The sequence below is a fragment of the Oncorhynchus mykiss genome, unplaced genomic scaffold (genome assembly GCF_013265735.2).
Source record: "Oncorhynchus mykiss isolate Arlee unplaced genomic scaffold, USDA_OmykA_1.1 un_scaffold_501, whole genome shotgun sequence".
In the NCBI taxonomy this organism is placed as follows: Eukaryota; Metazoa; Chordata; class Actinopteri; order Salmoniformes; family Salmonidae; genus Oncorhynchus; species Oncorhynchus mykiss.
This window is the reverse complement of record NW_023493948.1, coordinates 16,398-40,488: the sequence shown is the minus strand read 5'-3', so window position 1 is coordinate 40,488 and position 24,091 is coordinate 16,398. Positions and strand designations below refer to the sequence as shown.

The 24,091-nt window shown below is 41.1% G+C and overlaps 24 non-coding genes across 24 annotated transcripts; all 24 read right to left on the bottom strand.

Moving 5' to 3' along the window:
- Positions 1-491: 491 nt before the first annotated feature.
- Positions 492-574, bottom strand: trnal-cag. Its single transcript has one exon. It is a non-coding gene; the product is annotated as a tRNA-Leu (tRNA).
- A 1,745-nt stretch (positions 575-2,319) lies between these two features.
- On the bottom strand, positions 2,320-2,402 carry trnal-cag. Its single transcript has one exon. It is a non-coding gene; the product is annotated as a tRNA-Leu (tRNA).
- A 1,356-nt stretch (positions 2,403-3,758) lies between these two features.
- On the bottom strand, positions 3,759-3,840 carry trnas-aga. The gene has a single exon. It is a non-coding gene; the product is annotated as a tRNA-Ser (tRNA).
- Positions 3,841-4,145: 305 nt separating this feature from the next.
- Positions 4,146-4,228, bottom strand: trnal-cag. Its single transcript has one exon. It is a non-coding gene; the product is annotated as a tRNA-Leu (tRNA).
- Positions 4,229-5,974: 1,746 nt separating this feature from the next.
- Positions 5,975-6,057, bottom strand: trnal-cag. The gene has a single exon. It is a non-coding gene; the product is annotated as a tRNA-Leu (tRNA).
- A 1,356-nt stretch (positions 6,058-7,413) lies between these two features.
- Positions 7,414-7,495, bottom strand: trnas-aga. The gene has a single exon. It is a non-coding gene; the product is annotated as a tRNA-Ser (tRNA).
- Positions 7,496-7,801: 306 nt separating this feature from the next.
- trnal-cag lies at positions 7,802-7,884 on the bottom strand. Its single transcript has one exon. It is a non-coding gene; the product is annotated as a tRNA-Leu (tRNA).
- Positions 7,885-9,239: 1,355 nt separating this feature from the next.
- Positions 9,240-9,321, bottom strand: trnas-aga. The gene has a single exon. It is a non-coding gene; the product is annotated as a tRNA-Ser (tRNA).
- A 306-nt stretch (positions 9,322-9,627) lies between these two features.
- On the bottom strand, positions 9,628-9,710 carry trnal-cag. The gene has a single exon. It is a non-coding gene; the product is annotated as a tRNA-Leu (tRNA).
- Positions 9,711-11,067: 1,357 nt separating this feature from the next.
- Positions 11,068-11,149, bottom strand: trnas-aga. The gene has a single exon. It is a non-coding gene; the product is annotated as a tRNA-Ser (tRNA).
- Positions 11,150-11,455: 306 nt separating this feature from the next.
- trnal-cag lies at positions 11,456-11,538 on the bottom strand. The gene has a single exon. It is a non-coding gene; the product is annotated as a tRNA-Leu (tRNA).
- A 1,358-nt stretch (positions 11,539-12,896) lies between these two features.
- trnas-aga lies at positions 12,897-12,978 on the bottom strand. The gene has a single exon. It is a non-coding gene; the product is annotated as a tRNA-Ser (tRNA).
- A 306-nt stretch (positions 12,979-13,284) lies between these two features.
- On the bottom strand, positions 13,285-13,367 carry trnal-cag. The gene has a single exon. It is a non-coding gene; the product is annotated as a tRNA-Leu (tRNA).
- Positions 13,368-14,724: 1,357 nt separating this feature from the next.
- trnas-aga lies at positions 14,725-14,806 on the bottom strand. The gene has a single exon. It is a non-coding gene; the product is annotated as a tRNA-Ser (tRNA).
- A 306-nt stretch (positions 14,807-15,112) lies between these two features.
- trnal-cag lies at positions 15,113-15,195 on the bottom strand. The gene has a single exon. It is a non-coding gene; the product is annotated as a tRNA-Leu (tRNA).
- Positions 15,196-16,551: 1,356 nt separating this feature from the next.
- trnas-aga lies at positions 16,552-16,633 on the bottom strand. Its single transcript has one exon. It is a non-coding gene; the product is annotated as a tRNA-Ser (tRNA).
- Positions 16,634-16,939: 306 nt separating this feature from the next.
- On the bottom strand, positions 16,940-17,022 carry trnal-cag. The gene has a single exon. It is a non-coding gene; the product is annotated as a tRNA-Leu (tRNA).
- A 1,357-nt stretch (positions 17,023-18,379) lies between these two features.
- trnas-aga lies at positions 18,380-18,461 on the bottom strand. Its single transcript has one exon. It is a non-coding gene; the product is annotated as a tRNA-Ser (tRNA).
- Positions 18,462-18,767: 306 nt separating this feature from the next.
- trnal-cag lies at positions 18,768-18,850 on the bottom strand. The gene has a single exon. It is a non-coding gene; the product is annotated as a tRNA-Leu (tRNA).
- A 1,357-nt stretch (positions 18,851-20,207) lies between these two features.
- Positions 20,208-20,289, bottom strand: trnas-aga. The gene has a single exon. It is a non-coding gene; the product is annotated as a tRNA-Ser (tRNA).
- A 306-nt stretch (positions 20,290-20,595) lies between these two features.
- On the bottom strand, positions 20,596-20,678 carry trnal-cag. Its single transcript has one exon. It is a non-coding gene; the product is annotated as a tRNA-Leu (tRNA).
- Positions 20,679-22,036: 1,358 nt separating this feature from the next.
- On the bottom strand, positions 22,037-22,118 carry trnas-aga. The gene has a single exon. It is a non-coding gene; the product is annotated as a tRNA-Ser (tRNA).
- A 306-nt stretch (positions 22,119-22,424) lies between these two features.
- On the bottom strand, positions 22,425-22,507 carry trnal-cag. The gene has a single exon. It is a non-coding gene; the product is annotated as a tRNA-Leu (tRNA).
- A 1,357-nt stretch (positions 22,508-23,864) lies between these two features.
- Positions 23,865-23,946, bottom strand: trnas-aga. The gene has a single exon. It is a non-coding gene; the product is annotated as a tRNA-Ser (tRNA).
- Positions 23,947-24,091: the final 145 nt, after the last annotated feature.

The following is a 24,091-nucleotide window of genomic DNA, read 5'->3' as shown; positions in this document are numbered from 1 at the left end:
GGACAACTAATCCCTATGTACTTGCGGAGATCTGAGAGGATGCGATTGGTATAAGAAACACGACTAAACTTCAACCTCCGGAGGGGTCAAAAAAATGCATTTTCATTGTCGGCAGGATTTGAACCTGCGCAGGAAGATCCTAATGGATTTCTAGTCCATCGCCTTAACCACTCGGCCACGACAACGTTGACAGAAGAAAACAGGCTTGTTAGGAGTGAATGGGCCAACAGGCATAGCCTACAGAAAGTGAAATTTAACAACTGAAAGATAATGCAGTAACTCATTATAATGCAATAACACAAAATGTTCCCCTCATTCATTTGTTATTAAGTCCAGCTGTTTTCTTATTTAACCTTGATCTTTGCTCAGCTCCAGAAGGTCTGCATTTGAGAGTGTTTATTATGAATTGTTATTTCACTGTGTGAAGTTGTTATTTCATCATTCTTATTATTACTGCTGAGCAGCATGACTCCTGAGAGGCACTAAAAAACTGTCAGAAGTGGGATTTGAACCCACGCCTCCATGGGAGACTGCGACCTGAACGCAGCGCCTTAGACCGCTCGGCCATCCTGACTACAGCACAGTAACTGGGTATCGGGTTAAAGTGTATGCGGTAAAAGTAGAAATATGAACAACGCTCTAAAATCACCACAGAGACCAGAACAACTATGCACGATACTGACTTGCACTTTCAATAGTCATTTGTTTTTATAAATTAAAAAGTCCAGTCATTGATTTAACCTCAATATGGCCTTCAATGGGAAAGAGTAGTAAATCGTCATTGAATGAGCGCTAAACTGGCATCAGAATATGGCCATTCTGATATAAATGATAAAATTCCTCAGATAAGACTGAAAAAGTGTCTGGAAATATCAGCAACCATCAGGGTAAGAGTGACAACAGGTCCACATGGGGGAAATCCTTACAAATGGCTTAATGAGTCATTTCAACGCAATCGTGTTATTATTTATTTTTAGGGTTTAACAAGGCAGCTCACCTGTGACTTGACATTAGATGCGGCGACTTCGATTACCCTGCAGACGATATTTTTGTTCTTCCCGCCAATACAATCCACTGACAACGACCGACGAGTTCTGCGTTCCGAGATTATTTTTGTTATTTGCCTGTTTGGGGCCCGCCTGTGAAATTGCGCGATTCTTGCAATTCTCTTTCAGCCTCTCATCAACTAGCTGTTTTTGCAGAATATTAAAAATACGATAGTTATTCACTACTCATATTAACTAGGTGTCATTTACGTTACCTTAAGTCATTTATTTTTCAACTGGATTTTACAAAGGTGCATGACATGCAGGCGCTAAAAAGTTGTCAGGAGGGGGTTTCAAACCATGCCTATAGGGGAGTCTGCGACCTGAATGACTTAATGGTTATTTTCAATGCAATCAAGTTTTTTCTTTTTCTTTTAGGGTTTAACAAGGTTTCTCACCTGTTACCTGTGGCTTGACTTTAGATGTGGCCAGTTCGATTACCCTGCAGACTATAAGAGTGTCTTCAGAATATGGCCAATTTGACATGAATTTAAAAATGCCTCAGATAGGACCAAAAAGTGTCTGGAGCTTCCCGTCAGGGTAAGAGTGACAACAGGTTTCCACATGTCAAAATGGGGGAAATCTTAGCAAATGGCTTCATGGTTATTCATGAGAATCGTGTTGTTGTATTGTTGAGTGTATCATGGGATCTCACCTGAAATCTGTGGCTTGACTACAAACCTGTAACCTATGCTACTGTGGCCTATAGAGCTAGAAGGCTGGATAACCAGGTGTGTAAAGGTGTGAAGTGGGATAGATGGCCTGCAGTCCTATCCCAAATGGACAACTAATCCCTATGTACTTGCGGAGATCTGAGAGGATGCGATTGGTATAAGAAACACGACTAAACTTCAACCTCCGGAGGGGTCAAAAAAATGCATTTTCATTGTCGGCAGGATTTGAACCTGCGCAGGAAGATCCTAATGGATTTCTAGTCCATCGCCTTAACCACTCGGCCACGACAACGTTGACAGAAGAAAACAGGCTTGTTAGGAGTGAATGGGCCAACAGGCATAGCCTACAGAAAGTGAAATTTAACAACTGAAAGATAATGCAGTAACTCATTATAATGCAATAACACAAAATGTTCCCCTCATTCATTTGTTATTAAGTCCAGCTGTTTTCTTATTTAACCTTGATCTTTGCTCAGCTCCAGAAGGTCTGCATTTGAGAGTGTTTATTATGAATTGCTTATTTCACTGTGTGAAGTTGTTATTTCATCATTCTTATTATTACTGCTGAGCAGCATGACTCCTGAGAGGCACTAAAAAACTGTCAGAAGTGGGATTTGAACCCACGCCTCCATGGGAGACTGCGACCTGAACGCAGCGCCTTAGACCGCTCGGCCATCCTGACTACAGCACAGTAACTGGGTATCGGGTTAAAGTGTATGCGGTAAAAGTAGAAATATGAACAACGCTCTAAAATCACCACAGAGACCAGAACAACTATGCACGATACTGACTTGCACTTTCAATAGTCATTTGTTTTTATAAATTAAAAAGTCCAGTCATTGATTTAACCTCAATATGGCCTTCAATGGGAAAGAGTAGTAAATCGTCATTGAATGAGCGCTAAACTGGCATCAGAATATGGCCATTCTGATATAAATGATAAAATTCCTCAGATAAGACTGAAAAAGTGTCTGGAAATATCAGCAACCATCAGGGTAAGAGTGACAACAGGTCCACATGGGGGAAATCCTTACAAATGGCTTAATGGGTCATTTCAACGCAATCGTGTTATTATTTATTTTTAGGGTTTAACAAGGCAGCTCACCTGTGACTTGACATTAGATGCGGCGACTTCGATTACCCTGCAGACGATATTTTTGTTCTTCCCGCCAATACAATCCACTGACAACGACCGACGAGTTCTGCGTTCCGAGGATTATTTTTGTTATTTGCCTGTTTGGGGCCCGCCTGTGAAATTGCGCGATTCTTGCAATTCTCTTTCAGCCTCTCATCAACTAGCTGTTTTTGCAGAATATTAAAAATACGATAGTTATTCACTACTCATATTAACTAGGTGTCATTTACGTTACCTTAAGTCATTTATTTTTCAACTGGATTTTACAAAGGTGCATGACATGCAGGCGCTAAAAAGTTGTCAGGAGGGGGTTTCAAACCATGCCTATAGGGGAGTCTGCGACCTGAATGACTTAATGGTTATTTTCAATGCAATCAAGTTTTTTCTTTTTCTTTTAGGGTTTAACAAGGTTTCTCACCTGTTACCTGTGGCTTGACTTTAGATGTGGCCAGTTCGATTACCCTGCAGCCTAAGAGTGTCTTCAGAATATGGCCAATTTGACATGAATTTAAAAATGCCTCAGATAGGACCAAAAAAGTGTCTGGAGCTTCCCGTCAGGGTAAGAGTGACAACAGGTTTCCACATGTCAAAATGGGGGAAATCTTAGCAAATGGCTTCATGGTTATTCATGAGAATCGTGTTGTTGTATTGTTGAGTGTATCATGGGATCTCACCTGAAATCTGTGGCTTGACTACAAACCTGTAACCTATGCTACTGTGGCCTATAGAGCTAGAAGGCTGGATAACCAGGTGTGTAAAGGTGTGAAGTGGGACAGATGGCCTGCAGTCCTATCCCAAATGGACAACTAATCCCTATGTACTTGCGGAGATCTGAGAGGATGCGATTGGTATAAGAAACACGACTAAACTTCAACCTCCGGAGGGGTCAAAAAAATGCATTTTCGTTGTCGGCAGGATTTGAACCTGCGCAGGAAGATCCTAATGGATTTCTAGTCCATCGCCTTAACCACTCGGCCACGACAACGTTGACAGAAGAAAACAGCTTGTTAGGAGTGAATGGGCCAACAGGCATAGCCTACAGAAAGTGAAATTTAACAACTGAAAGATAATGCAGTAACTCATTATAATGCAATAACACAAAATGTTCCCCTCATTCATTTGTTATTAAGTCCAGCTGTTTTCTTATTTAACCTTGATCTTTGCTCAGCTCCAGAAGGTCTGCATTTGAGAGTGTTTATTATGAATTGTTATTTCACTGTGTGAAGTTGTTATTTCATCATTCTTATTATTACTGCTGAGCAGCATGACTCCTGAGAGGCACTAAAAAACTGTCAGAAGTGGGATTTGAACCCACGCCTCCATGGGAGACTGCGACCTGAACGCAGCGCCTTAGACCGCTCGGCCATCCTGACTACAGCACAGTAACTGGGTATCGGGTTAAAGTGTATGCGGTAAAAGTAGAAATATGAACAACGCTCTAAAATCACCACAGAGACCAGAACAACTATGCACGATACTGACTTGCACTTTCAATAGTCATTTGTTTTTATAAATTAAAAAGTCCAGTCATTGATTTAACCTCAATATGGCCTTCAATGGGAAAGAGTAGTAAATCGTCATTGAATGAGCGCTAAACTGGCATCAGAATATGGCCATTCTGATATAAATGATAAAATTCCTCAGATAAGACTGAAAAAGTGTCTGGAAATATCAGCAACCATCAGGGTAAGAGTGACAACAGGTCCACATGGGGGAAATCCTTACAAATGGCTTAATGAGTCATTTCAACGCAATCGTGTTATTATTTATTTTTCAGGGTTTAACAAGGCAGCTCACCTGTGACTTGACATTAGATGCGGCGACTTCGATTACCCTGCAGACGATATTTTTGTTCTTCCCGCCAATACAATCCACTGACAACGACCGACGAGTTCTGCGTTCCGAGATTATTTTTGTTATTTGCCTGTTTGGGGCCCGCCTGTGAAATTGCGCGATTCTTGCAATTCTCTTTCAGCCTCTCATCAACTAGCTGTTTTTGCAGAATATTAAAAATACGATAGTTATTCACTACTCATATTAACTAGGTGTCATTTACGTTACCTTAAGTCATTTATTTTTCAACTGGATTTTACAAAGGTGCATGACATGCAGGCGCTAAAAAGTTGTCAGGAGGGGGTTTCAAACCATGCCTATAGGGGAGTCTGCGACCTGAATGACTTAATGGTTATTTTCAATGCAATCAAGTTTTTTCTTTTTCTTTTAGGGTTTAACAAGGTTTCTCACCTGTTACCTGTGGCTTGACTTTAGATGTGGCCAGTTCGATTACCCTGCAGACTATAAGAGTGTCTTCAGAATATGGCCAATTTGACATGAATTTAAAAATGCCTCAGATAGGACCAAAAAAGTGTCTGGAGCTTCCCGTCAGGGTAAGAGTGACAACAGGTTTCCACATGTCAAAATGGGGGAAATCTTAGCAAATGGCTTCATGGTTATTCATGAGAATCGTGTTGTTGTATTGTTGAGTGTATCATGGGATCTCACCTGAAATCTGTGGCTTGACTACAAACCTGTAACCTATGCTACTGTGGCCTATAGAGCTAGAAGGCTGGATAACCAGGTGTGTAAAGGTGTGAAGTGGGATAGATGGCCTGCAGTCCTATCCCAAATGGACAACTAATCCCTATGTACTTGCGGAGATCTGAGAGGATGCGATTGGTATAAGAAACACGACTAAACTTCAACCTCCGGAGGGGTCAAAAAAATGCATTTTCATTGTCGGCAGGATTTGAACCTGCGCAGGAAGATCCTAATGGATTTCTAGTCCATCGCCTTAACCACTCGGCCACGACAACGTTGACAGAAGAAAACAGGCTTGTTAGGAGTGAATGGGCCAACAGGCATAGCCTACAGAAAGTGAAATTTAACAACTGAAAGATAATGCAGTAACTCATTATAATGCAATAACACAAAATGTTCCCCTCATTCATTTGTTATTAAGTCCAGCTGTTTTCTTATTTAACCTTGATCTTTGCTCAGCTCCAGAAGGTCTGCATTTGAGAGTGTTTATTATGAATTGTTATTTCACTGTGTGAAGTTGTTATTTCATCATTCTTATTATTACTGCTGAGCAGCATGACTCCTGAGAGGCACTAAAAAACTGTCAGAAGTGGGATTTGAACCCACGCCTCCATGGGAGACTGCGACCTGAACGCAGCGCCTTAGACCGCTCGGCCATCCTGACTACAGCACAGTAACTGGGTATCGGGTTAAAGTGTATGCGGTAAAAGTAGAAATATGAACAACGCTCTAAAATCACCACAGAGACCAGAACAACTATGCACGATACTGACTTGCACTTTCAATAGTCATTTGTTTTTATAAATTAAAAAGTCCAGTCATTGATTTAACCTCAATATGGCCTTCAATGGGAAAGAGTAGTAAATCGTCATTGAATGAGCGCTAAACTGGCATCAGAATATGGCCATTCTGATATAAATGATAAAATTCCTCAGATAAGACTGAAAAAGTGTCTGGAAATATCAGCAACCATCAGGGTAAGAGTGACAACAGGTCCACATGGGGGAAATCCTTACAAATGGCTTAATGGGTCATTTCAACGCAATCGTGTTATTATTTATTTTTAGGGTTTAACAAGGCAGCTCACCTGTGACTTGACATTAGATGCGGCGACTTCGATTACCCTGCAGACGATATTTTTGTTCTTCCCGCCAATACAATCCACTGACAACGACCGACGAGTTCTGCGTTCCGAGATTATTTTTGTTATTTGCCTGTTTGGGGCCCGCCTGTGAAATTGCGCGATTCTTGCAATTCTCTTTCAGCCTCTCATCAACTAGCTGTTTTTGCAGAATATTAAAAATACGATAGTTATTCACTACTCATATTAACTAGGTGTCATTTACGTTACCTTAAGTCATTTATTTTTCAACTGGATTTTACAAAGGTGCATGACATGCAGGCGCTAAAAAGTTGTCAGGAGGGGGTTTCAAACCATGCCTATAGGGGAGTCTGCGACCTGAATGACTTAATGGTTATTTTCAATGCAATCAAGTTTTTTCTTTTTCTTTTAGGGTTTAACAAGGTTTCTCACCTGTTACCTGTGGCTTGACTTTAGATGTGGCCAGTTCGATTACCCTGCAGACTAAGAGTGTCTTCAGAATATGGCCAATTTGACATGAATTTAAAAATGCCTCAGATTAGGACCAAAAAAGTGTCTGGAGCTTCCCGTCAGGGTAAGAGTGACAACAGGTTTCCACATGTCAAAATGGGGGAAATCTTAGCAAATGGCTTCATGGTTATTCATGAGAATCGTGTTGTTGTATTGTTGAGTGTATCATGGGATCTCTCCTGAAATCTGTGGCTTGACTACAAACCTGTAACCTATGCTACTGTGGCCTATAGAGCTAGAAGGCTGGATAACCAGGTGTGTAAAGGTGTGAAGTGGGATAGATGGCCTGCAGTCCTATCCCAAATGGACAACTAATCCCTATGTACTTGCGGAGATCTGAGAGGATGCGATTGGTATAAGAAACACGACTAAACTTCAACCTCCGGAGGGGTCAAAAAAATGCATTTTCGTTGTCGGCAGGATTTGAACCTGCGCAGGAAGATCCTAATGGATTTCTAGTCCATCGCCTTAACCACTCGGCCACGACAACGTTGACAGAAGAAAACAAGCTTGTTAGGAGTGAATGGGCCAACAGGCATAGCCTACAGAAAGTGAAATTTAACAACTGAAAGATAATGCAGTAACTCATTATAATGCAATAACACAAAATGTTCCCCTCATTCATTTGTTATTAAGTCCAGCTGTTTTCTTATTTAACCTTGATCTTTGCTCAGCTCCAGAAGGTCTGCATTTGAGAGTGTTTATTATGAATTGTTATTTCACTGTGTGAAGTTGTTATTTCATCATTCTTATTATTACTGCTGAGCAGCATGACTCCTGAGAGGCACTAAAAAACTGTCAGAAGTGGGATTTGAACCCACGCCTCCATGGGAGACTGCGACCTGAACGCAGCGCCTTAGACCGCTCGGCCATCCTGACTACAGCACAGTAACTGGGTATCGGGTTAAAGTGTATGCGGTAAAAGTAGAAATATGAACAACGCTCTAAAATCACCACAGAGACCAGAACAACTATGCACGATACTGACTTGCACTTTCAATAGTCATTTGTTTTTATAAATTAAAAAGTCCAGTCATTGATTTAACCTCAATATGGCCTTCAATGGGAAAGAGTAGTAAATCGTCATTGAATGAGCGCTAAACTGGCATCAGAATATGGCCATTCTGATATAAATGATAAAATTCCTCAGATAAGACTGAAAAAGTGTCTGGAAATATCAGCAACCATCAGGGTAAGAGTGACAACAGGTCCACATGGGGGAAATCCTTACAAATGGCTTAATGAGTCATTTCAACGCAATCGTGTTATTATTTATTTTTAGGGTTTAACAAGGCAGCTCACCTGTGACTTGACATTAGATGCGGCGACTTTGATTACCCTGCAGACGATATTTTTGTTCTTCCCGCCAATACAATCCACTGACAACGACCGACGAGTTCTGCGTTCCGAGATTATTTTTGTTATTTGCCTGTTTGGGGCCCGCCTGTGAAATTGCGCGATTCTTGCAATTCTCTTTCAGCCTCTCATCAACTAGCTGTTTTTGCAGAATATTAAAATACGATAGTTATTCACTACTCATATTAACTAGGTGTCATTTACGTTACCTTAAGTCATTTATTTTTCAACTGGATTTTACAAAGGTGCATGACATGCAGGCGCTAAAAAGTTGTCAGGAGGGGGTTTCAAACCATGCCTATAGGGGAGTCTGCGACCTGAATGACTTAATGGTTATTTTCAATGCAATCGAGTTTTTCTTTTTCTTTTAGGGTTTAACAAGGTTTCTCACCTGTTACCTGTGGCTTGACTTTAGATGTGGCCAGTTCGATTACCCTGCAGACTATAAGAGTGTCTTCAGAATATGGCCAATTTGACATGAATTTAAAAATGCCTCAGATAGGACCAAAAAAGTGTCTGGAGCTTCCCGTCAGGGTAAGAGTGACAACAGGTTTCCACATGTCAAAATGGGGGAAATCTTAGCAAATGGCTTAATGGTTATTCATGAGAATCGTGTTGTTGTATTGTTGAGTGTATCATGGGATCTCACCTGAAATCTGTGGCTTGACTACAAACCTGTAACCTATGCTACTGTGGCCTATAGAGCTAGAAGGCTGGATAACCAGGTGTGTAAAGGTGTGAAGTGGGATAGATGGCCTGCAGTCCTATCCCAAATGGACAACTAATCCCTATGTACTTGCGGAGATCTGAGAGGATGCGATTGGTATAAGAAACACGACTAAACTTCAACCTCCGGAGGGGTCAAAAAAATGCATTTTCGTTGTCGGCAGGATTTGAACCTGCGCAGGAAGATCCTAATGGATTTCTAGTCCATCGCCTTAACCACTCGGCCACGACAACGTTGACAGAAGAAAACAGGCTTGTTAGGAGTGAATGGGCCAACAGGCATAGCCTACAGAAAGTGAAATTTAACAACTGAAAGATAATGCAGTAACTCATTATAATGCAATAACACAAAATGTTCCCCTCATTCATTTGTTATTAAGTCCAGCTGTTTTCTTATTTAACCTTGATCTTTGCTCAGCTCCAGAAGGTCTGCATTTGAGAGTGTTTATTATGAATTGTTATTTCACTGTGTGAAGTTGTTATTTCATCATTCTTATTATTACTGCTGAGCAGCATGACTCCTGAGAGGCACTAAAAAACTGTCAGAAGTGGGATTTGAACCCACGCCTCCATGGGAGACTGCGACCTGAACGCAGCGCCTTAGACCGCTCGGCCATCCTGACTACAGCACAGTAACTGGGTATCGGGTTAAAGTGTATGCGGTAAAAGTAGAAATATGAACAACGCTCTAAAATCACCACAGAGACCAGAACAACTATGCACGATACTGACTTGCACTTTCAATAGTCATTTGTTTTTATAAATTAAAAAGTCCAGTCATTGATTTAACCTCAATATGGCCTTCAATGGGAAAGAGTAGTAAATCGTCATTGAATGAGCGCTAAACTGGCATCAGAATATGGCCATTCTGATATAAATGATAAAATTCCTCAGATAAGACTGAAAAAGTGTCTGGAAATATCAGCAACCATCAGGGTAAGAGTGACAACAGGTCCACATGGGGGAAATCCTTACAAATGGCTTAATGAGTCATTTCAACGCAATCGTGTTATTATTTATTTTCAGGGTTTAACAAGGCAGCTCACCTGTGACTTTGACATTAGATGCGGCGACTTTGATTACCCTGCAGACGATATTTTTGTTCTTCCCGCCAATACAATCCACTGACAACGACCGACGAGTTCTGCGTTCCGAGATTATTTTTGTTATTTGCCTGTTTGGGGCCCGCCTGTGAAATTGCGCGATTCTTGCAATTCTCTTTCAGCCTCTCATCAACTAGCTGTTTTTGCAGAATATTACAAATACGATAGTTATTCACTACTCATATTAACTAGGTGTCATTTACGTTACCTTAAGTCATTATTTTTCAACTGGATTTTACAAAGGTGCATGACATGCAGGCGCTAAAAAGTTGTCAGGAGGGGGTTTCAAACCATGCCTATAGGGGAGTCTGCGACCTGAATGACTTAATGGTTATTTTCAATGCAATCGAGTTTTTTCTTTTTCTTTTAGGGTTTAACAAGGTTTCTCACCTGTTACCTGTGGCTTGACTTTAGATGTGGCCAGTTCGATTACCCTGCAGACTATAAGAGTGTCTTCAGAATATGGCCAATTTGACATGAATTTAAAAATGCCTCAGATAGGACCAAAAAAGTGTCTGGAGCTTCCCGTCAGGGTAAGAGTGACAACAGGTTTCCACATGTCAAAATGGGGGAAATCTTAGCAAATGGCTTCATGGTTATTCATGAGAATCGTGTTGTTGTATTGTTGAGTGTATCATGGGATCTCACCTGAAATCTGTGGCTTGACTACAAACCTGTAACCTATGCTACTGTGGCCTATAGAGCTAGAAGGCTGGATAACCAGGTGTGTAAAGGTGTGAAGTGGGACAGATGGCCTGCAGTCCTATCCCAAATGGACAACTAATCCCTATGTACTTGCGGAGATCTGAGAGGATGCGATTGGTATAAGAAACACGACTAAACTTCAACCTCCGGAGGGGTCAAAAAAATGCATTTTCGTTGTCGGCAGGATTTGAACCTGCGCAGGAAGATCCTAATGGATTTCTAGTCCATCGCCTTAACCACTCGGCCACGACAACGTTGACAGAAGAAAACAAGCTTGTTAGGAGTGAATGGGCCAACAGGCATAGCCTACAGAAAGTGAAATTTAACAACTGAAAGATAATGCAGTAACTCATTATAATGCAATAACACAAAATGTTCCCCTCATTCATTTGTTATTAAGTCCAGCTGTTTTCTTATTTAACCTTGATCTTTGCTCAGCTCCAGAAGGTCTGCATTTGAGAGTGTTTATTATGAATTGTTATTTCACTGTGTGAAGTTGTTATTTCATCATTCTTATTATTACTGCTGAGCAGCATGACTCCTGAGAGGCACTAAAAAACTGTCAGAAGTGGGATTTGAACCCACGCCTCCATGGGAGACTGCGACCTGAACGCAGCGCCTTAGACCGCTCGGCCATCCTGACTACAGCACAGTAACTGGGTATCGGGTTAAAGTGTATGCGGTAAAAGTAGAAATATGAACAACGCTCTAAAATCACCACAGAGACCAGAACAACTATGCACGATACTGACTTGCACTTTCAATAGTCATTTGTTTTTATAAATTAAAAAGTCCAGTCATTGATTTAACCTCAATATGGCCTTCAATGGGAAAGAGTAGTAAATCGTCATTGAATGAGCGCTAAACTGGCATCAGAATATGGCCATTCTGATATAAATGATAAAATTCCTCAGATAAGACTGAAAAAGTGTCTGGAAATATCAGCAACCATCAGGGTAAGAGTGACAACAGGTCCACATGGGGGAAATCCTTACAAATGGCTTAATGAGTCATTTCAACGCAATCGTGTTATTATTTATTTTCAGGGTTTAACAAGGCAGCTCACCTGTGACTTTGACATTAGATGCGGCGACTTTGATTACCCTGCAGACGATATTTTTGTTCTTCCCGCCAATACAATCCACTGACAACGACCGACGAGTTCTGCGTTCCGAGATTATTTTTGTTATTTGCCTGTTTGGGGCCCGCCTGTGAAATTGCGCGATTCTTGCAATTCTCTTTCAGCCTCTCATCAACTAGCTGTTTTTGCAGAATATTACAAATACGATAGTTATTCACTACTCATATTAACTAGGTGTCATTTACGTTACCTTAAGTCATTTATTTTTCAACTGGATTTTACAAAGGTGCATGACATGCAGGCGCTAAAAAGTTGTCAGGAGGGGGTTTCAAACCATGCCTATAGGGGAGTCTGCGACCTGAATGACTTAATGGTTATTTTCAATGCAATCAAGTTTTTTCTTTTTCTTTTAGGGTTTAACAAGGTTTCTCACCTGTTACCTGTGGCTTGACTTTAGATGTGGCCAGTTCGATTACCCTGCAGACTATAAGAGTGTCTTCAGAATATGGCCAATTTGACATGAATTTAAAAATGCCTCAGATAGGACCAAAAAAGTGTCTGGAGCTTCCCGTCAGGGTAAGAGTGACAACAGGTTTCCACATGTCAAAATGGGGGAAATCTTAGCAAATGGCTTAATGGTTATTCATGAGAATCGTGTTGTTGTATTGTTGAGTGTATCATGGGATCTCACCTGAAATCTGTGGCTTGACTACAAACCTGTAACCTATGCTACTGTGGCCTATAGAGCTAGAAGGCTGGATAACCAGGTGTGTAAAGGTGTGAAGTGGGATAGATGGCCTGCAGTCCTATCCCAAATGGACAACTAATCCCTATGTACTTGCGGAGATCTGAGAGGATGCGATTGGTATAAGAAACACGACTAAACTTCAACCTCCGGAGGGGTCAAAAAAATGCATTTTCGTTGTCGGCAGGATTTGAACCTACGCAGGAAGATCCTAATGGATTTCTAGTCCATCGCCTTAACCACTCGGCCACGACAACGTTGACAGAAGAAAACAGGCTTGTTAGGAGTGAATGGGCCAACAGGCATAGCCTACAGAAAGTGAAATTTAACAACTGAAAGATAATGCAGTAACTCATTATAATGCAATAACACAAAATGTTCCCCTCATTCATTTGTTATTAAGTCCAGCTGTTTTCTTATTTAACCTTGATCTTTGCTCAGCTCCAGAAGGTCTGCATTTGAGAGTGTTTATTATGAATTGTTATTTCACTGTGTGAAGTTGTTATTTCATCATTCTTATTATTACTGCTGAGCAGCATGACTCCTGAGAGGCACTAAAAAACTGTCAGAAGTGGGATTTGAACCCACGCCTCCATGGGAGACTGCGACCTGAACGCAGCGCCTTAGACCGCTCGGCCATCCTGACTACAGCACAGTAACTGGGTATCGGGTTAAAGTGTATGCGGTAAAAGTAGAAATATGAACAACGCTCTAAAATCACCACAGAGACCAGAACAACTATGCACGATACTGACTTGCACTTTCAATAGTCATTTGTTTTTATAAATTAAAAAGTCCAGTCATTGATTTAACCTCAATATGGCCTTCAATGGGAAAGAGTAGTAAATCGTCATTGAATGAGCGCTAAACTGGCATCAGAATATGGCCATTCTGATATAAATGATAAAATTCCTCAGATAAGACTGAAAAAGTGTCTGGAAATATCAGCAACCATCAGGGTAAGAGTGACAACAGGTCCACATGGGGGAAATCCTTACAAATGGCTTAATGAGTCATTTCAACGCAATCGTGTTATTATTTATTTTCAGGGTTTAACAAGGCAGCTCACCTGTGATTTGACATTAGATGCGGCGACTTTGATTACCCTGCAGACGATATTTTTGTTCTTCCCGCCAATACAATCCACTGACAACGACCGACGAGTTCTGCGTTCCGAGATTATTTTTGTTATTTGCCTGTTTGGGGCCCGCCTGTGAAATTGCGCGATTCTTGCAATTCTCTTTCAGCCTCTCATCAACTAGCTGTTTTTGCAGAATATTACAAATACGATAGTTATTCACTACTCATATTAACTAGGTGTCATTTACGTTACCTTAAGTCATTCATTTTTCAACTGGATTTTACAAAGGTGCATGACATGCAGGCGCTAAAAAGTTGTCAGGAGGGGGTTTCAAACCATGCCTATAGGGGAGTCTGCGACCTGAATGACTTAATGGTTATTTTCAATGCAATCGAGTTTTTTCTTTTTCTTTTAGGGTTTAACAAGGTTTCTCACCTGTTACCTGTGGCTTGACTTTAGATGTGGCCAGTTCGATTACCCTGCAGACTATAAGAGTGTCTTCAGAATATGGCCAATTTGACATGAATTTAAAAATGCCTCAGATAGGACCAAAAAAGTGTCTGGAGCTTCCCGTCAGGGTAAGAGTGACAACAGGTTTCCACATGTCAAAATGGGGGAAATCTTAGCAAATGGCTTAATGGTTATTCATGAGAATCGTGTTGTTGTATTGTTGAGTGTATCATGGGATCTCACCTGAAATCTGTGGCTTGACTACAAACCTGTAACCTATGCTACTGTGGCCTATAGAGCTAGAAGGCTGGATAACCAGGTGTGTAAAGGTGTGAAGTGGGATAGATGGCCTGCAGTCCTATCCCAAATGGACAACTAATCCCTATGTACTTGCGGAGATCTGAGAGGATGCGATTGGTATAAGAAACACGACTAAACTTCAACCTCCGGAGGGGTCAAAAAAATGCATTTTCGTTGTCGGCAGGATTTGAACCTGCGCAGGAAGATCCTAATGGATTTCTAGTCCATCGCCTTAACCACTCGGCCACGACAACGTTGACAGAAGAAAACAAGCTTGTTAGGAGTGAATGGGCCAACAGGCATAGCCTACAGAAAGTGAAATTTAACAACTGAAAGATAATGCAGTAACTCATTATAATGCAATAACACAAAATGTTCCCCTCATTCATTTGTTATTAAGTCCAGCTGTTTTCTTATTTAACCTTGATCTTTGCTCAGCTCCAGAAGGTCTGCATTTGAGAGTGTTTATTATGAATTGTTATTTCACTGTGTGAAGTTGTTATTTCATCATTCTTATTATTACTGCTGAGCAGCATGACTCCTGAGAGGCACTAAAAAACTGTCAGAAGTGGGATTTGAACCCACGCCTCCATGGGAGACTGCGACCTGAACGCAGCGCCTTAGACCGCTCGGCCATCCTGACTACAGCACAGTAACTGGGTATCGGGTTAAAGTGTATGCGGTAAAAGTAGAAATATGAACAACGCTCTAAAATCACCACAGAGACCAGAACAACTATGCACGATACTGACTTGCACTTTCAATAGTCATTTGTTTTTATAAATTAAAAAGTCCAGTCATTGATTTAACCTCAATATGGCCTTCAATGGGAAAGAGTAGTAAATCGTCATTGAATGAGCGCTAAACTGGCATCAGAATATGGCCATTCTGATATAAATGATAAAATTCCTCAGATAAGACTGAAAAAGTGTCTGGAAATATCAGCAACCATCAGGGTAAGAGTGACAACAGGTCCACATGGGGGAAATCCTTACAAATGGCTTAATGAGTCATTTCAACGCAATCGTGTTATTATTTATTTTCAGGGTTTAACAAGGCAGCTCACCTGTGATTTGACATTAGATGCGGCGACTTTGATTACCCTGCAGACGATATTTTTGTTCTTCCCGCCAATACAATCCACTGACAACGACCGACGAGTTCTGCGTTCCGAGATTATTTTTGTTATTTGCCTGTTTGGGGCCCGCCTGTGAAATTGCGCGATTCTTGCAATTCTCTTTCAGCCTCTCATCAACTAGCTGTTTTTGCAGAATATTACAAATACGATAGTTATTCACTACTCATATTAACTAGGTGTCATTTACGTTACCTTAAGTCATTATTTTTCAACTGGATTTTACAAAGGTGCATGACATGCAGGCGCTAAAAAGTTGTCAGGAGGGGGTTTCAAACCATGCCTATAGGGGAGTCTGCGACCTGAATGACTTAATGGTTATTTTCAATGCAATCGAGTTTTTTCTTTTTCTTTTAGGGTTTAACAAGGTTTCTCACCTGTTACCTGTGGCTTGACTTTAGATGTGGCCAGTTCGATTACCCTGCAGACTATAAGAGTGTCTTCAGAATATGGCCAATTTGACATGAATTTAAAAATGCCTCAGATAGGACCAAAAAAGTGTCTGGAGCTTCCCGTCAGGGTAAGAGTGACAACAGGTTTCCACATGTCAAAATGGGGGAAATCTTAGCAAATGGCTTAATGGTTATTCATGAGAATCGTGTTGTTGTATTGTTGAGTGTATCATGGGATCTCACCTGAAATCTGTGGCTTGACTACAAACCTGTAACCTATGCTACTGTGGCCTATAGAGCTAGAAGGCTGGATAACCAGGTGTGTAAAGGTGTGAAGTGGGATAGATGGCCTGCAGTCCTATCCCAAATGGACAACTAATCCCTATGTACTTGCGGAGATCTGAGAGGATGCGATTGGTATAAGAAACACGACTAAACTTCAACCTCCGGAGGGGTCAAAAAAATGCATTTTCGTTGTCGGCAGGATTTGAACCTGCGCAGGAAGATCCTAATGGATTTCTAGTCCATCGCCTTAACCACTCGGCCACGACAACGTTGACAGAAGAAAACAGGCTTGTTAGGAGTGAATGGGCCAACAGGCATAGCCTACAGAAAGTGAAATTTAACAACTGAAAGATAATGCAGTAACTCATTATAATGCAATAACACAAAATGTTCCCCTCATTCATTTGTTATTAAGTCCAGCTGTTTTCTTATTTAACCTTGATCTTTGCTCAGCTCCAGAAGGTCTGCATTTGAGAGTGTTTATTATGAATTGTTATTTCACTGTGTGAAGTTGTTATTTCATCATTCTTATTATTACTGCTGAGCAGCATGACTCCTGAGAGGCACTAAAAAACTGTCAGAAGTGGGATTTGAACCCACGCCTCCATGGGAGACTGCGACCTGAACGCAGCGCCTTAGACCGCTCGGCCATCCTGACTACAGCACAGTAACTGGGTATCGGGTTAAAGTGTATGCGGTAAAAGTAGAAATATGAACAACGCTCTAAAATCACCACAGAGACCAGAACAACTATGCACGATACTGACTTGCACTTTCAATAGTCATTTGTTTTTATAAATTAAAAAGTCCAGTCATTGATTTAACCTCAATATGGCCTTCAATGGGAAAGAGTAGTAAATCGTCATTGAATGAGCGCTAAACTGGCATCAGAATATGGCCATTCTGATATAAATGATAAAATTCCTCAGATAAGACTGAAAAAGTGTCTGGAAATATCAGCAACCATCAGGGTAAGAGTGACAACAGGTCCACATGGGGGAAATCCTTACAAATGGCTTAATGAGTCATTTCAACGCAATCGTGTTATTATTTATTTTCAGGGTTTAACAAGGCAGCTCACCTGTGATTTGACATTAGATGCGGCGACTTTGATTACCCTGCAGACGATATTTTTGTTCTTCCCGCCAATACAATCCACTGACAACGACCGACGAGTTCTGCGTTCCGAGATTATTTTTGTTATTTGCCTGTTTGGGGCCCGCCTGTGAAATTGCGCGATTCTTGCAATTCTCTTTCAGCCTCTCATCAACTAGCTGTTTTTGCAGAATATTACAAATACGATAGTTATTCACTACTCATATTAACTAGGTGTCATTTACGTTACCTTAAGTCATTTATTTTTCAACTGGATTTTACAAAGGTGCATGACATGCAGGCGCTAAAAAGTTGTCAGGAGGGGGTTTCAAACCATGCCTATAGGGGAGTCTGCGACCTGAATGACTTAATGGTTATTTTCAATGCAATCGAGTTTTTTCTTTTTCTTTTAGGGTTTAACAAGGTTTCTCACCTGTTACCTGTGGCTTGACTTTAGATGTGGCCAGTTCGATTACCCTGCAGACTATAAGAGTGTCTTCAGAATATGGCCAATTTGACATGAATTTAAAAATGCCTCAGATAGGACCAAAAAAGTGTCTGGAGCTTCCCGTCAGGGTAAGAGTGACAACAGGTTTCCACATGTCAAAATGGGGGAAATCTTAGCAAATGGCTTAATGGTTATTCATGAGAATCGTGTTGTTGTATTGTTGAGTGTATCATGGGATCTCACCTGAAATCTGTGGCTTGACTACAAACCTGTAACCTATGCTACTGTGGCCTATAGAGCTAGAAGGCTGGATAACCAGGTGTGTAAAGGTGTGAAGTGGGATAGATGGCCTGCAGTCCTATCCCAAATGGACAACTAATCCCTATGTACTTGCGGAGATCTGAGAGGATGCGATTGGTATAAGAAACACGACTAAACTTCAACCTCCGGAGGGGTCAAAAAAATGCATTTTCGTTGTCGGCAGGATTTGAACCTACGCAGGAAGATCCTAATGGATTTCTAGTCCATCGCCTTAACCACTCGGCCACGACAACGTTGACAGAAGAAAACAGGCTTGTTAGGAGTGAATGGGCCAACAGGCATAGCCTACAGAAAGTGAAATTTAACAACTGAAAGATAATGCAGTAACTCATTATAATGCAATAACACAAAATGTTCCCCTCATTCATTTGTTATTAAGTCCAGCTGTTTTCTTATTTAACCTTGATCTTTGCTCAGCTCCAGAAGGTCTGCATTTGAGAGTGTTTATTATGAATTGTTATTTCACTGTGTGAAGTTGTTATTTCATCATTCTTATTATTACTGCTGAGCAGCATGACTCCTGAGAGGCACTAAAAAACTGTCAGAAGTGGGATTTGAACCCACGCCTCCATGGGAGACTGCGACCTGAACGCAGCGCCTTAGACCGCTCGGCCATCCTGACTACAGCACAGTAACTGGGTATCGGGTTAAAGTGTATGCGGTAAAAGTAGAAATATGAACAACGCTCTAAAATCACCACAGAGACCAGAACAACTATGCACGATACTGACTTGCACTTTCAATAGTCATTTGTTTTTATAAATTAAAAAGTCCAGTCATTGATTTAACCTCAATATGGCCTTCAATGGGAAAGAGTAGTAAATCGTCATTGAATGAGCGCTAAACTGGCATCAGAATATGGCCATTCTGATATAAATGATAAAATTCCTCAGATAAGACTGAAAAAGTGTCTGGAAATATCAGCAACCATCAGGGTAAGAGTGACAACAGGTCCACATGGGGGAAATCCTTACAAATGGCTTAATGGGTCATTTCAACGCAATCGTGTTATTATTTATTTTTAGGGTTTAACAAGGCAGCTCACCTGTGACTTGACATTAGATGCGGCGACTTCGATTACCCTGCAGACGATATTTTTGTTCTTCCCGCCAATACAATCCACTGACAACGACCGACGAGTTCTGCGTTCCGAGATTATTTTTGTTATTTGCCTGTTTGGGGCCCGCCTGTGAAATTGCGCGATTCTTGCAATTCTCTTTCAGCCTCTCATCAACTAGCTGTTTTTGCAGAATATTACAAATACGATAGTTATTCACTACTCATATTAACTAGGTGTCATTTACGTTACCTTAAGTCATTTATTTTTCAACTGGATTTTACAAAGGTGCATGACATGCAGGCGCTAAAAAGTTGTCAGGAGGGGGTTTCAAACCATGCCTATAGGGGAGTCTGCGACCTGAATGACTTAATGGTTATTTTCAATGCAATCGAGTTTTTTCTTTTTCTTTTAGGGTTTAACAAGGTTTCTCACCTGTTACCTGTGGCTTGACTTTAGATGTGGCCAGTTCGATTACCCTGCAGACTATAAGAGTGTCTTCAGAATATGGCCAATTTGACATGAATTTAAAAATGCCTCAGATAGGACCAAAAAAGTGTCTGGAGCTTCCCGTCAGGGTAAGAGTGACAACAGGTTTCCACATGTCAAAATGGGGGAAATCTTAGCAAATGGCTTAATGGTTATTCATGAGAATCGTGTTGTTGTATTGTTGAGTGTATCATGGGATCTCACCTGAAATCTGTGGCTTGACTACAAACCTGTAACCTATGCTACTGTGGCCTATAGAGCTAGAAGGCTGGATAACCAGGTGTGTAAAGGTGTGAAGTGGGACAGATGGCCTGCAGTCCTATCCCAAATGGACAACTAATCCCTATGTACTTGCGGAGATCTGAGAGGATGCGATTGGTATAAGAAACACGACTAAACTTCAACCTCCGGAGGGGTCAAAAAAATGCATTTTCGTTGTCGGCAGGATTTGAACCTGCGCAGGAAGATCCTAATGGATTTCTAGTCCATCGCCTTAACCACTCGGCCACGACAACATTGACAGAAGAAAACAAGCTTGTTAGGAGTGAATGGGCCAACAGGCATAGCCTACAGAAAGTGAAATTTAACAACTGAAAGATAATGCAGTAACTCATTATAATGCAATAACACAAAATGTTCCCCTCATTCATTTGTTATTAAGTCCAGCTGTTTTCTTATTTAACCTTGATCTTTGCTCAGCTCCAGAAGGTCTGCATTTGAGAGTGTTTATTATGAATTGTTATTTCACTGTGTGAAGTTGTTATTTCATCATTCTTATTATTACTGCTGAGCAGCATGACTCCTGAGAGGCACTAAAAAACTGTCAGAAGTGGGATTTGAACCCACGCCTCCATGGGAGACTGCGACCTGAACGCAGCGCCTTAGACCGCTCGGCCATCCTGACTACAGCACAGTAACTGGGTATCGGGTTAAAGTGTATGCGGTAAAAGTAGAAATATGAACAACGCTCTAAAATCACCACAGAGACCAGAACAACTATGCACGATACTGACTTGCACTTTCAATAGTCATTTGTTTTTATAAATTAAAAAGTCCAGTCATTGATTTAACCTCAATATGGCCTTCAATGGGAAAGAGTAGTAAATCGTCATTGAATGAGCGCTAAACTGGCATCAGAATATGGCCATTCTGATATAAATGATAAAATTCCTCAGATAAGACTGAAAAAGTGTCTGGAAATATCAGCAACCATCAGGGTAAGAGTGACAACAGGTCCACATGGGGGAAATCCTTACAAATGGCTTAATGAGTCATTTCAACGCAATCGTGTTATTATTTATTTTCAGGGTTTAACAAGGCAGCTCACCTGTGATTTGACATTAGATGCGGCGACTTTGATTACCCTGCAGACGATATTTTTGTTCTTCCCGCCAATACAATCCACTGACAACGACCGACGAGTTCTGCGTTCCGAGATTATTTTTGTTATTTGCCTGTTTGGGGCCCGCCTGTGAAATTGCGCGATTCTTGCAATTCTCTTTCAGCCTCTCATCAACTAGCTGTTTTTGCAGAATATTACAAATACGATAGTTATTCACTACTCATATTAACTAGGTGTCATTTACGTTACCTTAAGTCATTTATTTTTCAACTGGATTTTACAAAGGTGCATGACATGCAGGCGCTAAAAAGTTGTCAGGAGGGGGTTTCAAACCATGCCTATAGGGGAGTCTGCGACCTGAATGACTTAATGGTTATTTTCAATGCAATTGAAGTTTTTTCTTTTTCTTTTAGGGTTTAACAAGGTTTCTCACCTGTTACCTGTGGCTTGACTTTAGATGTGGCCAGTTCGATTACCCTGCAGACTATAAGAGTGTCTTCAGAATATGGCCAATTTGACATGAATTTAAAAATGCCTCAGATAGGACCAAAAAAGTGTCTGGAGCTTCCCGTCAGGGTAAGAGTGACAACAGGTTTCCACATGTCAAAATGGGGGAAATCTTAGCAAATGGCTTCATGGTTATTCATGAGAATCGTGTTGTTGTATTGTTGAGTGTATCATGGGATCTCACCTGAAATCTGTGGCTTGACTACAAACCTGTAACCTATGCTACTGTGGCCTATAGAGCTAGAAGGCTGGATAACCAGGTGTGTAAAGGTGTGAAGTGGGATAGATGGCCTGCAGTCCTATCCCAAATGGACAACTAATCCCTATGTACTTGCGGAGATCTGAGAGGATGCGATTGGTATAAGAAACACGACTAAACTTCAACCTCCGGAGGGGTCAAAAAAATGCATTTTCGTTGTCGGCAGGATTTGAACCTGCGCAGGAAGATCCTAATGGATTTCTAGTCCATCGCCTTAACCACTCGGCCACGACAACGTTGACAGAAGAAAACAGGCTTGTTAGGAGTGAATGGGCCAACAGGCATAGCCTACAGAAAGTGAAATTTAACAACTGAAAGATAATGCAGTAACTCATTATAATGCAATAACACAAAATGTTCCCCTCATTCATTTGTTATTAAGTCCAGCTGTTTTCTTATTTAACCTTGATCTTTGCTCAGCTCCAGAAGGTCTGCATTTGAGAGTGTTTATTATGAATTGTTATTTCACTGTGTGAAGTTGTTATTTCATCATTCTTATTATTACTGCTGAGCAGCATGACTCCTGAGAGGCACTAAAAAACTGTCAGAAGTGGGATTTGAACCCACGCCTCCATGGGAGACTGCGACCTGAACGCAGCGCCTTAGACCGCTCGGCCATCCTGACTACAGCACAGTAACTGGGTATCGGGTTAAAGTGTATGCGGTAAAAGTAGAAATATGAACAACGCTCTAAAATCACCACAGAGACCAGAACAACTATGCACGATACTGACTTGCACTTTCAATAGTCATTTGTTTTTATAAATTAAAAAGTCCAGTCATTGATTTAACCTCAATATGGCCTTCAATGGGAAAGAGTAGTAAATCGTCATTGAATGAGCGCTAAACTGGCATCAGAATATGGCCATTCTGATATAAATGATAAAATTCCTCAGATAAGACTGAAAAAGTGTCTGGAAATATCAGCAACCATCAGGGTAAGAGTGACAACAGGTCCACATGGGGGAAATCCTTACAAATGGCTTAATGGGTCATTTCAACGCAATCGTGTTATTATTTATTTTTAGGGTTTAACAAGGCAGCTCACCTGTGACTTGACATTAGATGCGGCGACTTCGATTACCCTGCAGACGATATTTTTGTTCTTCCCGCCAATACAATCCACTGACAACGACCGACGAGTTCTGCGTTCCGAGATTATTTTTGTTATTTGCCTGTTTGGGGCCCGCCTGTGAAATTGCGCGATTCTTGCAATTCTCTTTCAGCCTCTCATCAACTAGCTGTTTTTGCAGAATATTACAAATTCGATAGTTATTCACTACTCATATTAACTAGGTGTCATTTACGTTACCTTAAGTCATTTATTTTTCAACTGGATTTTACAAAGGTGCATGACATGCAGGCGCTAAAAAGTTGTCAGGAGGGGGTTTCAAACCATGCCTATAGGGGAGTCTGCGACCTGAATGACTTAATGGTTATTTTCAATGCAATTGAGTTTTTTCTTTTTCTTTTAGGGTTTAACAAGGTTTCTCACCTGTTACCTGTGGCTTGACTTTAGATGTGGCCAGTTCGATTACCCTGCAGACTATAAGAGTGTCTTCAGAATATGGCCAATTTGACATGAATTTAAAAATGCCTCAGATTGGACCAAAAATGTGTCTGGAGCTTCCCGTCAGGGTAAGAGTGACAACAGGTTTCCACATGTCAAAATGGGGGAAATCTTAGCAAATGGCTTAATGGTTATTCATGAGAATCGTGTTGTTGTATTGTTGAGTGTATCATGGGATCTCACCTGAAATCTGTGGCTTGACTACAAACCTGTAACCTATGCTACTGTGGCCTATAGAGCTAGAAGGCTGGATAACCAGGTGTGTAAAGGTGTGAAGTGGGACAGATGGCCTGCAGTCCTATCCCAAATGGACAACTAATCCCTATGTACTTGCGGAGATCTGAGAGGATGCGATTGGTATAAGAAACACGACTAAACTTCAACCTCCGGAGGGGTCAAAAAAATGCATTTTCGTTGTCGGCAGGATTTGAACCTGCGCAGGAAGATCCTAATGGATTTCTAGTCCATCGCCTTAACCACTCGGCCACGACAACATTGACAGAAGAAAACAAGCTTGTTAGGAGTGAATGGGCCAACAGGCATAGCCTACAGAAAGTGAAATTTAACAACTGAAAGATAATGCAGTAACTCATTATAATGCAATAACACAAAATGTTCCCCTCATTCATTTGTTATTAA